The sequence below is a fragment of the Varanus komodoensis genome, unplaced genomic scaffold (genome assembly GCF_004798865.1).
Source record: "Varanus komodoensis strain SLA01 unplaced genomic scaffold, ASM479886v1 scaffold20_1, whole genome shotgun sequence".
Lineage (NCBI taxonomy): Eukaryota > Metazoa > Chordata > Lepidosauria > Squamata > Varanidae > Varanus > Varanus komodoensis.
Window position 1 is genome coordinate 13,038,537 of NW_025335587.1, and position 20,091 is coordinate 13,058,627.

At 50.5% G+C, this 20,091-nt stretch overlaps 1 protein-coding gene across 2 annotated transcripts in view; it reads left to right on the top strand.

Annotated features, from left to right (window-relative positions):
* The first annotated feature begins 206 nt into the window (after positions 1–206).
* The window catches only part of CLIP2 (CAP-Gly domain containing linker protein 2), a 75,317-nt gene continuing 55,432 nt past the window's right edge, over positions 207–20,091 (top strand). The window contains exon 1 of one of the 2 annotated variants that reach the window (XM_044429812.1): positions 207–272. The gene's annotated coding sequence lies outside the window, so the exon portion shown is untranslated. Of the gene's footprint in view, positions 273–19,587; positions 19,661–20,091 lie in introns of those variants that run through there. The other variant, XM_044429811.1, reaches the window with a different exon arrangement.

Consider the following 20,091-nt stretch of genomic DNA (forward strand, 5'->3'; position numbering starts at 1 on the left):
CGGATCCCGCCGCCCCTGCCCGCGCCCGGCCGCCCGCGCCGCGTCCCTGCGCCTCGTGACTCTCGCGGGCAGCGGCGGCGGCGGCCGCGTCCATGCTGCAGGGAGTGGCCGGCGCCCCCCCCGCGGACCGCGCCCGCCCCCGGCTCGCTGGCTTCCCGGGCGCGAGCGGGGCTTGCGGCGTGGCCTAAGCCAGCCGGGCGGAGAGCGGCGCTGGCCCGGCCCCGTCCCCGTCTGCGTCCCCGGCTCGGGGCTGCATGGATGGCAGGAAGAGGGTGAGCGCAGGGCGCGGGCTGCGGAGCGAGAGAGGGCGGGGAAGCGCGCGGGGGGAGCAGCCTCCTGCTTGCACCAGCAACAAAGGAGGGGGGAAGCGGCCGGGGGGCTCCTCTCCGCCGGGCATTTCTGCAGGGTGGAAGGAGCTCCCTTTTGGGTGGGGTGCCGGCAACGGGGGCTTTGCGCAACCAGCGCTGCCCCGACGGGCGGCTTGCGGGAGGGACTCCCGAGCACTGCAGGCGGCGGCAAGGGAGTGGAGAGCCGGGCGGGCGGGCGGAGGAGCCCCCTGGGCCGGGACCAGCTCGGGGGAAAGGCGCCGAGCAGGTCCCCTTGCGCCGCTCTGCCGCCGAGACGCAGGATCCGAGCGCGCTCGGGGCCAGCCCTGCGCGCCGCTCCTCCCTGCGCCGCGCAGGAGCTTTGTCCTTGTGTGGAACCCGGCGAAGGCAGGGATCTTATTATGGGGTGGATTTTGTGTGGCTGGGGATGGAAAAGGGAGGAAGACAGCGTCGGGGCTTTTTAAAGCCCTCTGTTTCCAGATTTGGAGGAGGAGATGAAAATGGTAGGGGGAAATGATATTACCAAGGGTTATAGAATAAATGGGGGGAAGATATTGTTAGAAAACCATGCGTTTTTTCTGATGAAAATATCCAATGGTAATGGGTCCCAGTTCCCCACTCCCCACTCCCCATCATGGTTAATCTATTTACACCACTGCTTGCAGAATCCTACCTGGGTACATTTTTTTTTTTTTTATTGTTGTGACAAGTGTGGAAATGCCTGGCTCCGCTTGAGGTGGGGCTGGTTGGCAAGACCAGCAGTTGCCGTTGGTATTGTGAATACGGGGCTGAACACACCCCAAGTCAAAGCCCGTTTTCCGTGCTGAGTAGGAATAAGAGATGTAGGGCTTCTGGGCATGTGCAAAAGACTGCTTCTTTCACCCCAGAAAGCTCCCCTGTGCTTGCGCGGGATCGAGATTTGGTGCTGGATGGGTCAGCCGTTCCGCCTTTAAAATCTGAGCTGATGCAAACGTGCATCCGTATGAGCAAGTACCCCTGCGTTTGTCCTTGTAGTAACTTCCGACTGCTTTTTGGAGTAGGGTGGAAAGCTTCCAGGGCAGGGAGGGTGAATTCCTGCAAGGATGGACTGGCCAGTGGGACCGCTGTCTTTCCTCAGTAGGATGCAGCTCTGAATGACATTCAAAGCTTTGACATTTCTGGGAGAATCTTCCCCCTCGAAGCCGCAATTCCCCGCCTGTAAAATGGGCATAATATTTACACGACCAGCATGTCTGTGCTTGTGAAAGCAATCTCTGTCCGTCAAAGCGTCTGAAATGTGCACGGTCACCCTGCAAAAAGCACTTTCCCCAACAGTAACTTTGTTTAAAAACCCAGGGGTTAGCCAATAACCACGAAGCAATGCTAGACTCCCGAATCTATGTGGCTTCACACACTCGTTAAAAAAGAACTTGCTGGTCTTAGAATCTGAAAGCTGAGTTTTGGACGGGTTCTGGAGTTGCAGTTGAACCAGGAGATGCGACTCAGGGCATAATCTTACACTTGTCCTCCAGCTCCCAGAATCCCTCAGTGATCTATTTGTGTATCCATGAGATTGCCCCTTTGGGTTTAGGTCTTTGGCAGGATCGCAGTCTTAAACTGCCCACGGGGGAGAGGTTTCCTCCCTCTTTTCCCAGCCAGAATCCCTTTGCCAGGTGGCTGTTCACTCCATAAACAGGGCTGGCTCTGCCATTGGGCAGTGCGAGGAAGGTGCTTCAGGCAGCGGTGGCTGGAGAGCATGGAGGGGCAGAAGCTGTTGCCCCCGTTGGCAGCCAGAACTTTGCATTCAGGAGCTTTTCCTGGGCTGACTGAGTTAACCAGCCACTCGGGTAAGCTGAAATATCGTGCTTCATCCCTGGTGCTGTGGGAAGATCCAGCTCCTGGTCTGAACAGGTGGGATGAGGGTGTGGGGAACACCACTGTTTGGTGCTTTGTCGTAGGCGGCAAAGTATCTTTGGTGTAGAAAGATCGTCAACTGTGAGGGCATTTCACTGCGGATGAAGGCAAATTATACGCCCTTGTATTCCCAATCTTTTTGTGTGGGCGTGGAAGCTGGACAGGGAAGAAGCAGCTGGAAGGAGATGAATGTGTTCAAATCATGGTGCTGGAGGAGAGCTTTGCAGATACCCTGGATTGATAGAAAGATGAAGAAGGGGTCCTTGATCAAATCAAGACAGAACTGGCCCTGGAAGCAAAAGTGATAAAACAGAGACGTGGGGCACATCATGAGAAGGCCAGGCTACCTGGAGAGGACAATCGCGCGGGGGCAAGGCAAGCCGAAGGCGGAAGGCCAACTAAGAGGTGGGTCGTCTCCATCGAGGAAGCCCCAGCCTGGAAGCCCCAGACAAGAGCTGGAAGCATGTCATGGATCGGACTCCTTGAGGACACTAATTCGTAGGGTCCCTGTAAGTCAGAGATGATCCAGCGACACAGAACAAAAACAACCCGCAACTTGGGAAACTGAGAGGAGCAGGTTGAGTTCAGCCAGTTGTGCATTCTTGTTGCAACCTGATCTGAGTCTCTTGGCTCTGAGGAGACAAAAGTAACTGAGTGCAGCTCTTCACGTCCTTTCTTGGGATATCTGAGCTGAGGTGGGGTGATTCTGGATGTTTGTGCCTCTCCTTGACTTATGGAGATCTTTTTTGCTTTTGCCCTGGTATTTAGATCTGAGGACTGCGCAAAGAACGGCTCCTTTCCTGCTTTTGCACTACTTAAACGCTAGGTGGCACTGTGCTATAGCAGAATAGCACAAGTGGACCAAGCTTTTGTGCTTGCTTTCATTATTCTCTGAAAGTGTTGTGCAAAGGCAGAATAAAAGTGAAGCAATGCAACATAGTCTAAAGAACCTGCAAACAGCTGTGATTAGGGCATGATGAGTCAGCCACAACTATCTTGTGTAGAAAAGCAGTAAATGTTACATGGGGTTGGGATGTCGTCTTTCCCTTGCAGCGTACAAATTCCCCTAAGGAGGAAAAGGCAGAATCGCTGCATTATGTCTTTCAGTGGGAATGCTAGAAATCCTATAAATACTGGCATAGTCTTTGGGCACTATTACACTTCATGGAGCCGTTGAAGATTTTATGCAACCTTTTTCAACAGGGTCTTCTCTGTGGTGGCCTCCAACATGACGGGAAGTGAGAGGGGTTGTAATCCAACAGATCTGGAGGGTGCCACACCTGGGAAGACCCTGCTAAGGCATGCTTATGGGCACCAGTGTTGCCATTCCTGATGCCCCATCTCCCTTCATTTTGAATGGGAAGATGGTTTATCTCTGTGCTAAAGGCAGTGTGGTGTAGTGGTTAGAGCTCTGGACAAGGACTCAGGAGGTCTGGGTTCGAGTCCCCACTCAGCCATGGAGTTCACTGGGTAACTGGGCAGTCTCAGCTGACCTCCCTCACAGGGTTGTTGTAGAGGGGAGGTTGGCCGTGTAAGCTGCTCGGCTTCCTTGCAGGAAAAATGGTGCAATGCAAATAGAGAATAAATAGCAGCTTGTACACCCACAGAAGCCCCCAAACAACCTGCAACACCCACCCAGAAATAAGCAGCTTTCCTCAGTGGGAAACAACAGGCATTAACTGCCAGGCCCAAACCCAGTTTTGGGGACCCAATAAAATTTTCTAGCAGGGGTCCCCTCTCATGTTTATAGCAGAAAAGGATTCCTCCCCACGTGTGTGAACCCTATTAAATAAATTCCCCATATTCTAAAATGATGCCAGAGCCTGCATTGGGCTTCTGTCCTATTCCCCAAACAATATCCTTTATTGTCATTTTTCTTTAACATACTAATTCAGACCTACAAAAAGCCTGCTAACAATTTTGAAACAGTTGGCTCTTGGTAATTTTGTGGTTGGTTCTGACTCCTAATAAAAGTATTCTGTTGATTGTTTTCTTTTTAAAGTAGACCAAAAAGACTACAAGCATGTAAATAGACTCATTCACTTTAAGCACACTTTTTTCTGGTCTTTCTCATGAGACCATGAATTATCTCTCTAAAGAGAGTTTTTCCATTGGACGCATAATAGATACGCCACCTTAACCACTTAAGAGCTTAACCACTCTTCCCCTGTAGTGGAACATCTGCAAGTTTTGTTGTTATCGTTAGTTGCGAAGTCACGTCCAACCCATCGCGACCCCATGGACAACACTCCTCCAGGCCTTCCTGTCCTCCACCATCCCTCGGAGTCAGCCCAAACCCACACCCACCGTCCCAGTGACCCCATCCAGCCACCTCATCCTCTGCCACCCCCTTCCTCTTTTGCGCTCAATCGTTCCCAGCATCAGGCTCTTCTCCAGGGAGTCCTTCCTTCTCATTAGGTGGCCAAAGTATTTGAGTTTCATCTTCAGCATCTGGCCTTCCAAAGAGCAGTCAGGGTTGATCTCCTCTAGGACTGACCTGTTTGATCACCTTGCGGTCCAAGGGACTCGCAGGCGTCTCCTCCAGCACTGCAATTCAAAGGCCTCAATCCTTCAGCGCTCAGCCTTCCTTATGGTCCAGCTTTCACAGCCATACATACGAACCTCCCGAGCTCTTCCCACACGCCCTGGCTGGGTGCAAAAACTCCATGTCCCATGGTGCACTTCACCTGAGAAGCACCCAAGTTCTTTCTTTTTTTTGCAAGCTGCGTTCGCAAAGTTAAGTGGGAATAATTCATACTCTTTCAATAGACTTGGTGGCTTTGCGCAATGTCGCAGCCAGACACGGCGGCAGCGTGTCTGTGTTTGCACGTGTGACGTCCTGTCTGGTCTGCCCCCGCAGCTTGCAAATTTTGGGATGCTGAGTTCTGCTGTGCTGTCCAGTGGGGGCATTTTGGAATGGAGTGGAATGCAATGGAATAGAAGGAGAGTAGGAAGGGGCTGGTCAAGGCCTCGCGTCCAGTCCATGGCTCTGTGTGGTCGCCCATCCAGGTGCTGGCCCGTGCCTTTCCTGCTTAGCAAACCTGGCTCACCATACCACCTCGATGGAGAGCCACGCAAGAGGCTGTGGGCAGCTCAGGCAGTCGGCATCTTGGCCTCTTCCCCTCTGCACCCAGCCAGATGCCCTCCCTCTTCCTCCTCCTCCAGGGTCATTTTTCCAGCCTCGGAGCGCAGGCGGTGGTGGTCTTCACCTGCCAGTTGCTAGAGGGTTCGAGTTGGATCTCCAACTCCCCCTCCCAAGGCCAGAGTGCCGCCTCTGACCTGGGCTCCTCCCAGCCCCTGTGTCTTTGGAGTCTTAGCTCAGGTGTGTCTTTTCTGAGTAGAGGAGTCCCTGAGCCAGCCGGCCAAGGATGCGAATGTGCCTTTCTCTTCCAGTGCAGTTCTGCATGCTCTCGAGGTTTGGACCACAGGTGCATCGATACATCGAAATGTTTCTCTGAATGACCCCAGCCGTGAGCTACGACTCCCTCTTTGTGCTCAGGGGCTCTCTGATTAGACGCCGGTGTCTGTGATGCTCTTGCCTGGTCCCACTTCTCTGAGCGGGGCTGGATGCCCTTGCTCATGCGCCTTGTTTACCCTGCAGTCTGTGTTGGAGAGAGCTGGTGGCTGCCGGGAGATGTGAGAAGCTCAGCTGGCTTTGGAAAGGGAGCCACGGTTCCCGAGGGGAGGGAGGAAGATGGTAGGAAACAAAGGCAAAATGCACCTCAGGAGCCCTGCCCTTACGGATAAACGCTCTGCTTTGGGTGAAATGGATGCTTCCCCTGCATGTGTAGCTTCGATTATAGTGCATCTTTGCCTCCTGTGTGCGCCAGTAACTTCCGGGCTCGGTTTCTGCAGTGTGGGGCTGCAATGGATTTCTGGATGCAGTGCAAGGCGCTGGTAATTACCTTTGAAGCTCTTCACGGCTAGGCTCCAGAATACTGTCGTTTGGGTCCCACCGGGCCTCCTCCAGCCTCGCCCGGATGGAGATGGGATGGAACTGGGAAGTCATGGCAACATCCTGCAGGTGAAGGTGAGGGCGGGGTGGAGACTTGGTTATTGTCAGGGGAGCCTAGCAAGGTATGAGGAGCAGTGGCTGCAGACTAGGAAAACAGAACCACAGAGTGGTGGAGTCGGAAGGGGCCATGAAGGCCATCCAGTCCCACCCCTGCTGTTGCAGGACACCGAGTCACACCATCCCGCTCAGGTGACCGCCCAGTTTCTTTTCGAAAGTCCCCAGTGGGGGAGCGCCCCCCACCTCTCCGGGCCCCTGGTTCCACTGCTGCACTGCTCTGACAGGAAGTGAGGAAGCTTTTTCCTGATGTCCAGCCTGGATCTGGGTTGTTGCAACTTGAACTGCTTATTCCGTGTCCTACAGTCTAGTATCAGTGAGAAGAGATCTTGACCTTCCTCTTTGTGACAGCCATTGAGGTACTTATAGAGCAATACCATGTCCCCCCTTCAGTCTTCTCTTCTCAAGGCCGAACATGCCCAGTTCTCCCAGTCTCTTCTCCCAGGGCAGTGTTTCCAAACCCTGGATCATTTTTATCACCCTCCTCTGGACCCTTTCTGATTTACCTGCATCTAACAGGGAGATGGCTGGGTTTTATTATATCTTATTTAAGTTACTTTATGGCTGAAGCTCTCTGGTGAACAACAGTTAATAAATGCAACAGAATACAATAGCAAAACAAAAGCATCCTAAAATTGCATTAAGAAAAATTAAAGGCCATGTGTCAACATGTTTTTGATTGGTCCAAATGGAGAATGTTATGCTTTTCCAGTGTCTTTATCTGAAGACCTGAACCATGGAAGAAGGAACAGTCTTCAAGGAAGACAGATATTAATAAATTGATTGATTTTAACAATCATGGTTAAAGCCCCACACAACACCAATACTGAAGGTAACTCAGAACCTGAAGCTCAAGAAGCTGCTCAGATCCATGCATGCCAGCTTGTCTTCACCGAGTTTGTCTGCTTTCTGGCCATGGAGGCAGCCAAGGGGCTACGCAGCTGCTTGGCTTCTGAAATGCATTTTCTCAGGTGTATCTTAACTTCACAGCAGTTTTGTGGTAGCAGGCCAAAGGTCCATCTAGCCCCAGCTTCCTGCTTCTGGCAGTGGGCAGCCGATCTTTCCAGGCGGTCTCCAAACTGAACAGGAAGGGAGCAACAGACCTTTGAGGGATGCTTGGCCCCTGCTTTTGGTACTCCACAGTATACAGCCTCCATCTCTGGTGTTTCTGTTAAGCAGCGCCATGCTGGATTGGGCCCATCTAGGTCAGCATCTTCTATCCAAGCCCCCCAGATGCCTTCCGGAAGGTTCTTTGGCCACTGTGAGTGCATTCAGAGACACTTTTTAATTTATTTTAATTTATTTATTTAATTCACCCAAAAGCCGAAGCACTTTTGGCTGGTTTACAATGACACATTAAAAATGCAGCATAAAGTATGAATTCTAAAACATCATAAAAGATTTATCATGCAGAATTTAAAAATCAGATTTAAAACACATTTAAACATCACAGTAACTCAAGCGAGGTCATGCTCAGGACCTTATTAAGCAGTTAAACCCCCAGTAAAGTAATTACATGTCCTGCGGGTAGAGGGCAGTTGTAACCTCTGTAACCTGGTTGGTGCCAGGTGGGCCGCAGGAGGGAGTTAATTCCACAACTAAAGACCTTTCTCCTTGTTGTTGCCAATCAAGCCTCCTTTGGAGGTGGCTGCCAGGGGCAGGCATCAGGCCTTGCTTGCAGTGTCCAGGTAGATAGCACCTGGGGGAGGCATTCCATCAGGTACTGTGGCCCCAAGCCATGCAGAGGCATCACCTGTGAGCCTGGAATCCTTGATCCTTGGAGGAACTTTTTGCAAGATCGTTGTTGCGAGTTGTCAAGTCGCGTCTGACCCATCGTGACCCCATGGACGACATTCCACTCTCCTGGCCTCCACCATCCCCTGGAGTCCACCCAAGCCCACACCCACCTCTCCAGGGACCCCATCCAGCCACCTCATCCTCTGCCGTCCCCTCCTTCTTTTGCCCTCAATCCTTCCCAGCATCGGGCTCTTCTCCAGGGAGTCCTTCCTTCTCATTAGGTGGCCAAAGCATTTGAGTTTCATCTTCAGGATCTGGCCTTCCAAAGAGCAGTCAGGGCTGATCTCCTCTAGGACTGACCGGTTCGATCGCCTTGCAGTTCGAGGGACTCGCAGGCGTCTCCGCCAGCACCACAATTCAAAGGCGTTCAGTCAGTTGGAGAGATTCCTTTGTCTGTTATGCAATTCAGCACGCTTTGGCATAATTCTTGTACATGCGCAAAATATACGGCTCAGTTGATACCAAAAATACAATTCAAGGTGGGCCTTTGCGAAGCAAGCGCAGTCTGAACGTTTTGGGCTAGCACGCTGGCTAAGGATGATGGGAGGTGTAGTCCAGAACATCTTTGTTGGGGAAGGCTGCCCTAAGCCTAGCAGAAGAGGGAAGTGGACCTAAAATGCCCAAGGCCCCGGGTGCTAGAAGATGGGGCAGGAGAAGGAGAATGCGCAAGCCACGGTGACTTGATTCCCCCTCCCTCTGTTGCCCGCTGCCTCCCAAGGTCAGACCCAGGACGCATGCAATCAATTGCTCTTTGGGGTTCTTGGCATGCAGCGAAATGGGTCACTTGTCTAGACAGAGACGGGCCTTTAGGTGACCTACAGAGTGACATGGGAGTAGGGGGGAAGGTCGCCTCGGCTCTCCATGTGGCGTTTATTTAAACACAAACCGGGCGGGAGCTACGGCACAAACGGGAGGGAAATGCTGCAGTGGATTCACACATGCTGAGCAAAGAAACGTGTGCTGGAAGAGCGCCGTCTGAATTGCCCCCTGGATGGGGCTCTGAGCGTGCCAACCCTGGTAGGCTTCAGGTGTGGGCATTTCTGCGCCGTCCGCTGTATCTCGCATCTGCTTCCCTCATTTTTCTTTTCTTCCTGATGAGGGAAGAGGGAAGAGAGCGCTAGGAGTCTGGTGCCTTTGGGAGTGAAGGCGCTCTCTGCCTGGTAGGATCCAAGAGGATGGAGGCACATGGGCTACAGTTTCGAGTGCCCCATTTACAATTTGAGGACTGCAATGCTGACCTCTTTCATGGGGGGGGGGGTTGCTTTCCCCCGCCCTAAAAGATCTCTGATGAAAAGAGTAGGGCTGCAGAATTCAAAAGACAGGCAATTAACAACTCCACATGTAAAAACAGCTACTCGGAATTACAGAGCTAGTAAAAACTTGAAAAACTAATGTAATATGTTTGTAAGTGCTTTGAGCAACCTAAAATGCTATATAACTGGTAAAAATTATTCTAACATTTTCCCTGACTAAATAAATATTAACGGATTAATATGATAAGGTTTAGAGCATAACAGTTGTTTCTTAAAAAGAGTTCTCCAGATCTTTTAGTCTTAAATTGGGCACAATCGGTTCTTTTGTTGTTCTTAATGTACAGTGGTTCTTTACAGTTTCTGGTCAATGTTTCTGGGGAAAAAATGCAGTTTTTTTTATTGGCTGTTGGTGCATGGCGTAAGTGCTACTTACAGCTGCTGATTCCAGGTCTGTCCCTGAATCATCAGCAAAATTGAGTTAGCCGCTTTTCTTTTTAAAGCTCTCTGTACAATAATAAACATATATTCCAGATCAGGGCCAGGCCGACTTGTCAGATCTGCTTCATTTTTGATTTAGAAGCTAAAGATCTTGCAAGAAGAACCAGATGCAACAGACAAACTCTGAGGTTTATTTATTTATTGGTTTGTTTAAGTCAAGGTGCCCCTAAACCTAGAAATTTTTTTTTCAGGGTCAGAGAAGATCCGAGATTCTGAGTGTTTCAGGCAAAAGCCCAGTTCTGCTTGCCTCCCCATGCAAGCTCTCCTCGCTCTGACCGCCTGCTTTGGTGGAAAAAGTTGTTTTAACTCAATTGTTAGGCAAGTGGGAATTGAAGCACTTGGCATGATTGCTGCCAGTCTCTCCCAGTCACTCTGAGACCTTCTCCATTCTGAAAGCGAGGCAAAAGCGGTTTCTTCAGGCCAGCCTTTGCTTGCTTTTCTGGCTCGGCTCGGCTCAGTTCACCTTGGCTAATTTCATTTTGCCCCCTCCCGCACTCCTCTGCTTTTTCGTGGGGCATTTCTTGAAGCTTGTCCCCTGAAGCGTTGTGCCTGCAAGTCGGTTCGGGACGCTGAAAGTTGGCCAGCCTCTGGGGCCTCGCAAGCGTTCCAGAGGCCAGGGAGCTGGCGTGAGCTTCTGCGATGGTCCCGACCCGTTTGAAAGCCCGCCTGCGCCCTGCGCTGGGGCACTTCCCCTGCCTGGGACGGTTCGAACGTGGAGAGGGCCTTTGCCTTGCTTCTGTCCTTCTGCAGGGGAGGCAGGTAAATTTAGGGGACAAGGATGAGCACCGGGGACATGACGGAGATGCGTGAAGTTACGCTGGAGGTGGAGCCAGTCGGGAGGGGAAAGGCCTGTCTCCTGCTCGCATCTTGCTAGCATTTTAGACTACAGTTTTAGGCTACGATTCCCATCAGCACTCACCGTGCTGTCTGGAGAATGGTGGAAGCTGTAGTCTAAAGTGAATGAAGGGCAGGACAAAAATACAATAGCTCCCTCCTTGTTGATGAACGTCGGCACATATTGCTAGGGTGGAACATCACCTTGGCTGCTCTGCTCTGCTGCTTGAGGTGAAAGCGAGAGGGTTGAAGGATCGGGCATGTTGAGCCTGGAGAGGAGGAGGCGGCCCTCAGGTGGGATAGCCCATCGTCCCAAAGAGCAGGGCCAGGATCTCTTCTGGATCGTCCCAGACCACAGGATTTGGAATGACGAGCTGGAGTTATGGGAAGCCCTTTTCTGGCTGGGCATCAGGAAGAACTTCCGAACTGTTAGAGCCATGCAGCAATGGAACCCAAGACCTTGGGAGGCGGTGGGCTCTCCCACCCTGGAGGCATTCAAGATGCAGCTGGACAGCCCTCTGAGAGCGATGGTTCAGCTGGGAGTCCTGCCCTGGGCAGGGGGCTGGGCCCGATGGCCTTCTTGACCCCTTCCAACTCTGCTGTTCTAGGAGTCTGTGGTGACTGCCCCCCATTCCGTGTGCAGAATCTAACTGGACTAGGAGCTGAAGCCAGCTGTAGAAACATAGCAACTGAGTGAGTCAGGAGGGGCCTCCCGGGCCATCTAGTCTGACCCCCGGCTCTGCTTATGATGTGCCCGCCATGTGCATGTCCAGCCTGTCCTTGAACACCCGCACCGATGGGACCTCAACCACCTCCCGTGGAAGCCCATTCCGCACCCTCGGGGTCCTAACCACCAGGAAATTCCTCCTGGCATCCACCTTGAATCTTGTTTCCCTGAGCTTTGCTGCATTATGCCCTGCCTTCTTCTGCAGGTGAAAGCAGGTCTCTGCCCACCTCCGTGTGGCACCCCCTCACATTTATTTATTTATAACTTTTTTATGCTGCACCCATTGCAGAAGCCTCGGGGTGGCTTACAAAGAGAATAAACAAACATAGAATAGAATAACATCAATAATAGAATAATGAAATAACATACCTATATGTTGCCAACAGATTCCACAGTCGGGGCGCCACCACAGAGAAGGCCCTTCTCCAGGTCATCACCCTTCAAGGAGGGCTCCTGGAGCAGGACCCCTGCCTCAGATCTCAAGGGGCGGGGGGCACATAGGAAGGGGGCGCTCCTGCATGTTTCATCAGTCAGCCGGTTTTCTGCACCACCTGGGCATTTTCCACGTCATTTTTTAGGATTCCTCCCTCAAAGACTTTTTAAGAGTTCCTGCAAAACCTGGGTTCCTCCAAGCCTTCTGATCTTTCCTTCATGCACCGTTTGATTGCAAGAGGATCGGTCTTAGTCTTACGCCTTAAGCCTGCCTTAGTACACAGGACTAAATGCAGACATAATGGGATTGCGAACATTGGACCCAGTGGTAGCCTCTGATATTGCTGTGCAACATTTTAACAGGCGTGCATTGGACTTTTACACTGTTCTAAATGTTGCACAGGGTGGCAACTTTCTTGTATCAGTATTTTCTTGTATCCATTTTTACTATGGTTACTAATGATGCTAATTGTTATGAACGAGCCGGAGAGCTCCAACTATTGTCCAGGCCCAATTCAAGGTGTTGGTGATGACCTATAAAGCCCTAAACGGCTTGGGTCCTGGTTCCCTGAAGGAGCGCTTATGTCCATATATGCCTGGCCGTCCCTTGAGATCGGCGGGAGAGGCTCTTCTCCAGGAACCCTCCGTGAAGGAAATTAGGAGGGTGAGTACTCAGAGGAGGGCCTTCTCAGCGGTGGCGCCTAAGTTACGGAACGCGTTCCCCAGAGAGGTCCGCCTGGCGCCGTCGTTATTTGTTTTTCGGCGCCAGGCGAAGACCTTTTTATTTAAGCAGCATTTTAAATGTTAATATTATTGAATTTTATCTGGCCAGGGTGGCTTATTTTATATTGTATATTTGTATTTTATTTTAATGTATATATTTTAAAATGTTATTTATGATGTTTTAATTTATTGTTGTAAGCCGCCCTGAGGCTTCGGCAAATGGGGCGGCATAAAAATGTTTTAATAAATAAATAAATAAATAAATAAATAAATAAATAATATTGGGTAGTAAATGAAATTAATCATATCAATAAGTTCAAATGTTTAGAAAATAATCACAGACATCACTCTTGTCAGCAGGAATTATCCTCAGGAAGTGGAAGTGTCGCTTTTGCTAACGTAAACCATTGTAGAGCTTGAGAGAAACTCAAATTTAATTGGGCTCTAAATGAGTGGATCAAAATACGACTGGCTGACCCGTCTTTCTTGAGCAATTTCACTGCAGAAATACTTCTTTTAGAGGGTTTTGTTGGTGACAGTGGCGAGGAAAGCAAACAGCTTTATCTTATTATCGGGTTTGGGTTTTGTGCTTTTCAATAATTGATTTTCAAGGAAGTTCGTTTACTCAGACTGAGCTGCAACTTGGTCGATGTTTGGAAGAGCAGTGCGCTTATCTTACTGATGTAAAACATTAAGATGGGATCTCACCTGATTGTAGGTGTGGGTGGAAGGCAAGGGTGATCGGCTTCTGAATTGTTCACCCGATTTGTGATTACCTCTCAAGATGCAGGAAACAATGCCAGTTAAGACTGAATTTGCAGGTGAGGAATCTTGACTGATAAATGCCCCCAGGGCAGTGGAGGAGTTTTTGTTCATTGGCGCGAAATGTGCTTTGTTGGGGAAAAGGAAAGCGAGGGAATTGGTGGCAGTCAGAGCAGGATGCCATTTTGGGCTAGTTGGGTCAGTGGAAATGGCTTTGATACAAGCAAGATCATGGCCAGCCTGTGCCAACTCAGTTGTGAGATATAGGAGGTTTCTTCCGCGCTGGAGAAGATCCTGGCAACGGGGTGCATAGCAATGTGAACAGCTAAATTAAGCTCTGGCTGGGACATTTTATCAGTTTTGGGGATTGCTGCTGACTTAACAAAATATATCCAATGAATTGTATGTGTTGGCTTGATTTTCATACAAATCAAGCAATCTCTGCCAAGGAGAGAAGCAAACAGATTTTAGTTTTCGATTCATACGCATACCAGTGGAAGGATTTTTCTCAGGGGTGGGAATCCAGGCAAGAAGCCGGCAAGCTGTGCGTATCTAAGCCGTAGGACTTGGCACGGCGAGAGGCGATGGTGGCTTAAGGGGGAATTGGCAAGTTGGAGGAGGCCTGTCCGAAGCGCCCGGCGGGGTCAGGCTGGTGGAAGGCCCTGCAGCTCTCGCGGGTGGACCTCCCATGGTGGCGTCTCCCCCTTCCCTTGCTGAACCTTGGCCCTACCAGGTGGGTCCTGCAGCAGCTTTACCAGTAGCCAGGAATGCTGGGTTCTGTAGTCCAAAACAATGGGGGGTGGCCAAGTTGAGGATGGTTGCGATTGGCAAACGAAGCACTTCCAGGAATAAGGAATCTTGGAAGCTGGTCCTGCAGGGGAAGAAGAGGCAGCATTCCTAAAGGAAGAGAGACCCAGAGGCAGGAAGCAAGAGCAGATACTGTGGGAATCTTTTGAGAAGAGCGGACCATCTCGGAGATGACACGGCATGCCAAGTTCGGAGCTTGCAGCCTGGAGAGATGTGATTTATGGGCACAGAGAGGCGCTTAGGTTGTCAGTTATTCTTCTATTGCGTGAAACGGTTGGTAGGATAGGGGTGCTGTAACATGATCCACAGAACTGAAGTCGAGAACGGGGCTCCCAGCCTCGCTTTGGATGCAGCCTTCACTTCTCGAAGTCAATCGCGCTTTTGTCCAGGATTTGCAGTTGCAGCGTCTTTTGGTTTACAGCTTAAGCAGGTGCGGCTGGCAAGTGGTCTGGTGACCTAAGTGCCACATCAAGACCCCCAGCTCTGGAGTGATGCTACTCTGGGGTGCACGAAGCCTGCGGGGTGGTCTAAAAGGCAGGCGTTGCCCCCCAGAGAAACCTGGGCTCTGGGGCAGCGCTGTGTCTGCAGAGGGTGGCCTCGTGGCCTCCTTTACAAAGGACAGCTCTTTTTTGTGGACTGTGGAATCTGCTTCCCGGAGAGGTTTGCCTGGTGCCAACGCTTCTTTCCTTTCAACGTCAGGCAAAACCCTTTTTATTCTCCCGATATTTTAATTGTTTAATGGTTTTAATTTCTGGTTTTCCGAATAGTGGAATTGTTGGTTTTGTCCACTGAATACTGGATGCTGTGATATTTTTTCCTCATTTATTTTTATTCTGTTTTTTCAGTGTTGCTGTAAACCGTCCCGAGATGTTATGATGGGATAGTATAGGAAAGTTTTAAATAAATAAGATTTTAAATAAATTTTGATAGCCCAAGTCTGGGTTAAAGTCAAAGGACCAGAAAATGGCACGAGCAGGGACCAACAACAAAATAAACCACCCTGTGTATTCTCAGTGCTGGGACTTAAGGCAGAGTTAAAATTTCCCATTACTTCATACCTGGGCACACAAGTCACCTGGGTATTTTTCTCCATTAGGTGTGAGAAATCTTACATTTCTATCAAAGCTGTTATTTCTAAATTGGCACATTTGCACAGGCCTTCCTCCGCCTGGCTTTTTGGCCATGAAAATGGGGCCAGCATCTTCCTCCTGTGTGGAGAAGCATCGCACGGCCGCTGAAATGACAGGGTTGTTTTCTTATTTGTGCGGCCAAGGATATGAATTGTATGAAAGCGGATGCCATGTTCCCCTCGCCTTTAAAGGAACCGACTGCCTCATGCCAGGATCCAAGAGGCACGGTGGGGAATTTACCTGGTGCAAGAGAAGTGGCAGGTTTGCTGGCAGCAGTTTGGACTGGTGTGAAGATAGATGGTGATTTGTCCTTAACGCTTGGGGCCACTGGCTGTGGAATAGCGTGATGCGGTGGTTAAGAGCGTGGGACTGGGACTCAGGTGATCCGGATTCCAGCCAACTGGGTGACTTCGGGCCAGGCTCAGACTCTCAGCCCAGCCTACCTCACAGGGTTGTTGTTTTGGGGATATGACTGAGAGCAGCAGCAGGAGAACGAGGTAAGCTGAGTTTGGTAAGAAAAAAGTGGGATATAAATCTAATAAATAAAAGTTAAAAATGCTCTTCTTGTGCCTTTCTCTGGCCTGATCAGCAGAGTGGCTGATCTTGAAGTCAGTGAGCTGATTCCATGCAGAGACCTCCAAAGAAGTGACAGGTGTGTAACAACCTGCCTGGCATCAAAGTTTCCTTCTCCTTTGAACACGCCAAGCAAATTCGGGGTCTGCAGGCATGTCCTCCCCTTTCTGAAGGCTTTGCTGCCTTCCACTTGGCTTAATGAGGTCTCCTTTTGAAATCAGAGCACTCAATAGCGGAACTGTTGCGGGGGGGGGGGGGAGTAAAGCAAATAAAACCGTGTGGGGGCAGCGGGAGGAAAAATCCCCTTTGTTCGTGCTGATAATTCCAGATTGTGCCAGCAAGTCAGCTCTGCCTTCCAGATCGTTCGGCAGCATCCAGTCCCGGTTGACTCATTTTTTCTGCACCCTTTTAAACATCGTTATACGAGGAAAGAAAATCTGCTTTGCGCGTTTCTCCCATGACTGCCACCCTCAGCTGAGAAATGCAACATTTAGCAGTCTCTTCTCCTGGGGACCAAGTTGTGGGGGGCAGGACGCAAGACAAGCCCCTCATGCAGTCCCTGGCCCATCGGTGTGATTTCCTTCCATCTCTTGCTGATGTGCATGCAGGAAGGACAGCCAAAATAATCGCATAATGTTGGGAAGCTTGGAGAGGGGGAAGCTGTAGGAGAAATTCTGGGGCACAACGAACCAAGGGGAGTGACACTTGGAAGGGAAAGGGGGTAGAATGGAATGGAGTATTCTAGGAAAGGGCATGGCTGGCTGGAGGTGGGCAGGGCCAAAAGTTATGGTTCATGGAGAAGGTGGGCCGCGGGTTTGGGAATGCTGGTTTGCAGGCTGTTGTCATTCCTCCTCCTCGGAAGTTGTCTTGCCAGATGTTGTTCTGAGCTGCAGGAATTTTTCAGCATTCACCAGATCCATGGAGCAGGGCCTCCAGTCACGAACGTCCCAGGAAGCTCTCCATTCCCTGCATTCCATAAGCATAAAATAAAGCCCTCAAAAAATAAGCTGGCAGGATACACAGTGGTGGCAAAATTAACTAGCAGACTGGTGGAAGAATTTAACGACAAACGGCAATCTTTTATACCCTGTACGGTTAATGGGATGCAAAAGGGAGTTCTTTAAAAAGTAGTTGAGGACTTAAAGTGATTGAAAATTTGGTGTACAGAAACATGACCTCTTCCTTTCTGAGGTCCCATAAAGAGTTGAACGACAGGAAGATAGAGAAAATTGTGGGTTTGAATGCACTGGTTGCACTTGTTTAAAATCCCTTGGCAACGTTATTCTACTTTATTTTACATATACTTTTCTTCTCTTTGTACTCTGTTTATGTGAAGAAAATAAAATTAAGCAAGGGAAATGTTAGGGTCATCGTCTTTCTCTCCCTTTCTGCCCTTGAAGTGACTCCATAACTTGAGGAGGGCAGCCTTCGCCACCTCTTCAGTTCAGCGTCTCTCCACCTGCTGACCTTTGCCTGCCTTTTTCTCTCTGCTTTGCTCTTCTCTTCCCTCCAAGCATCCAGCCTTGGTATCTCACCCCCAGCTCTTAGCAGGCCTCCTGAGACAACAAGAGAGGCCTTGGCCGGTTCTTTTGGAGACTCTCCTGGTGTATTTAAGAAATTGTGAAACGATGGAACAGGTTTGCCAGAATGGTGGTATTTTAACTGATTTGTAGTTAACCAAGGAACACTTTAATACAACAAAGCACACCACAATCCTTTGTAAGAAAGGATCCTTTATTCTCTCATGCATGGTTCTCTCGTTTTGTTTTCCTGTGCAAATCCACTGAGGATTGCCGAAAAAAGTGTTTCCTTGTGCTGTAGTCTGTGTTCAGTATCACGGCCCATTTGAATGATCTTCACCCGGTGCTGAACAGTAGGAACTGTTGATATTCCTACTGCATGAAGATGTGATGTGATGTGATGTTGTTCACGAAGTCATGCCTGACCCATCGTGACCCCATGGACAACACTCCTCCAGGCCCTCCTGTCCTCCACCATCCCCCAGAGTCCACCCAAGCTCACGCCGACTGCTTCAGTGACCCCATCCAGCCACCTCATCCTCTGCAGTCCCCTTCTTCTTTTGCCATTTATTGTTCCCAGCATTAGACTCTTCTCCAGGGAGTCCTTCCTTCTCATTAGGTGGCCAAAGCATTTGAGTTTCATCTTCAGGATCTGGCCTTCTAAAGAGCAGTCAGGGCTGATCTCCTCTAGGACTGACTGGTTTGATTGCCTTGAGGTCCAAGGGACTCGCAGAGTCTCCTCCAGCACCGCAATTCCAAGGCCTCAATCCTTCGGTGCTCAGCCTTCCTTATGGTCCAACTTTCACAGCCATGCATTGCAACTGGGAAAACCACAGCCTTGACTATACGCCCTTTTGTCGGCAGGGTGATGTCTCTGCTTTTTAGTATGCTGCCTAGATTTGCCATAGCTTTCCTCCCCAGGAGCAAGCGTCCTTTAATTTCTCGGCTGCAGTCCCCATCTGCGGTGGTCTTGGAGCCCAGGAAAATAAAATCTGTCACTACCTCCATGAAAAGGAGACCCAGTCAAATGGTCCTTCTGCCTGCATCCCCTGGTACAGGCTCTGCTCTGATCATGCTAACTCTCCTGCATCCCAGCCCACTAGCATCGCACTAGCTCCTCTTCAGCTCCCTCTGGATCAGAGCAGCTAAGATGGGATTGGTCGTTGCAGCCGTGTGGTGCTGCTCACGGCAGGTTCTTGTGCCCCCAAACACGCTCCCGGGGCCAAAAAATTGGGGACCCTGCTGCTAAGCATCTCTGGCACTAGCGGTGGTGGTGATGGGGGGTGGTGGTGGTGGTGGTATATGACCCGGAGTGCCTTGCTTTATCGAATGCTGTCTCCTGCAGGGCTTTTCTGTTTGGGCAGCCATTTTGTGTTTATATTTTGAAGGCTTTTTAGTTTGGTCTTTTAGTCTACAGATTTAAGTATACGTGTAACATTTGTAGATTTCTGTTTATGTTCTGATTAGAGACATTTTAATGCTGTAAGCCGCCTTGACTGTGGTGTTGGGAAGAGGTGGAAGCCGAATGCTAGTGATGCTGTTTGACAGTCCTCCATGCATGCGTGTGATTCAATTAGTCATTGTTCCGTGTGTGTGTGCGTGTGTGTGTGTGGCCCTTTTGCAGAGTGGAGGAGAACCAGTCTCTGCCTTGAGCACTGTATAATTGCTAGCAGAAAGGAGTCGATGGGGAAGGCGTGGGAGTTTCTCCCAGACAAGACGTCTTTCTAATTTTTCCCCAAGCCGATTTTATGGATCACGCCTTGAATTTGGCCACCTGGCTCAGACACGCAGGGACCGGTCTGCAGACAGTTTTGCGACAGCGATGTGACCTGTTCTGCAGAGAGCAGAAGGTTCTGGATTCTACCCCCTTTTATGGCCCTTCATTCTTTTGCCGCCCTTGCCGAGAGCAGGCTTTTAAAAGCCTTGAAACGCTAGCTTTCCTCTCCGGGCATGCCCGAGCAAATGTGTTGCAACTGTGTTACGGCCCAAGGTCCTTCCGCAGCCACTTTCGCATCGCCGGTGGGTGTTTCTGCGGGGTGGGTGTTTCTGTGGCTGCATGCATGCGTGGTGTTGTCTCACTTCCTGTTTAAAAAAAGAAAGAGAGGGTGGTGTATGGTGGCGGGGGGAGGAATCCCTTCCTCTAGCAAAGTGCAAACAGATCTGCAGTCGGTTGATTTATACAGCCAATTTCATGCATCCGGTCCTCTGCGACGCGCACAGCAGGGAACAGAAAGGAGCAAGCGCTGGCATTGCAGCTCGTGTCGGGGCTCTGCCGATGCCGGATCGTGTCCCCAAGCATTTGCACCTCCTCCTTAGGTAAGCAGGCCGCCTTTTCTGAATGGCAGGCGGTGGTCATCAAGAAAGACCAGCTCCCGCTTCTGGTTTCCGCTAGCCGAGCGCGAAAATCTTCGGTTGGCAAGTCACCCGGGATTTCTGGCATCTTCCCCTCGCTCCCGAAGCTGGCATGCTACTCTCCCTGCGTCCTCCTTTTCTTCCTCCACGAGGACACGGCCGTCTTTGTTTCGTGTTAATAACAGCTTTGTTTGGGGGATGCCTGAGGGTCCCACGAATGCTGGTCGGAGTCCTGCCCAGCAGGACTGTGTTTCCGCGGTGGTCCGGAGTTAACTCACAGAATTGGCTGCCACAGGATGTGGGGGCGGCCCTGGGCTTGAGCGGTGTGGCTGTGCGACCTACTTTACAAGGCACGGTCCTCTCCTGGAAGGGCTGCCCTTTCCAAGTCCCATTTC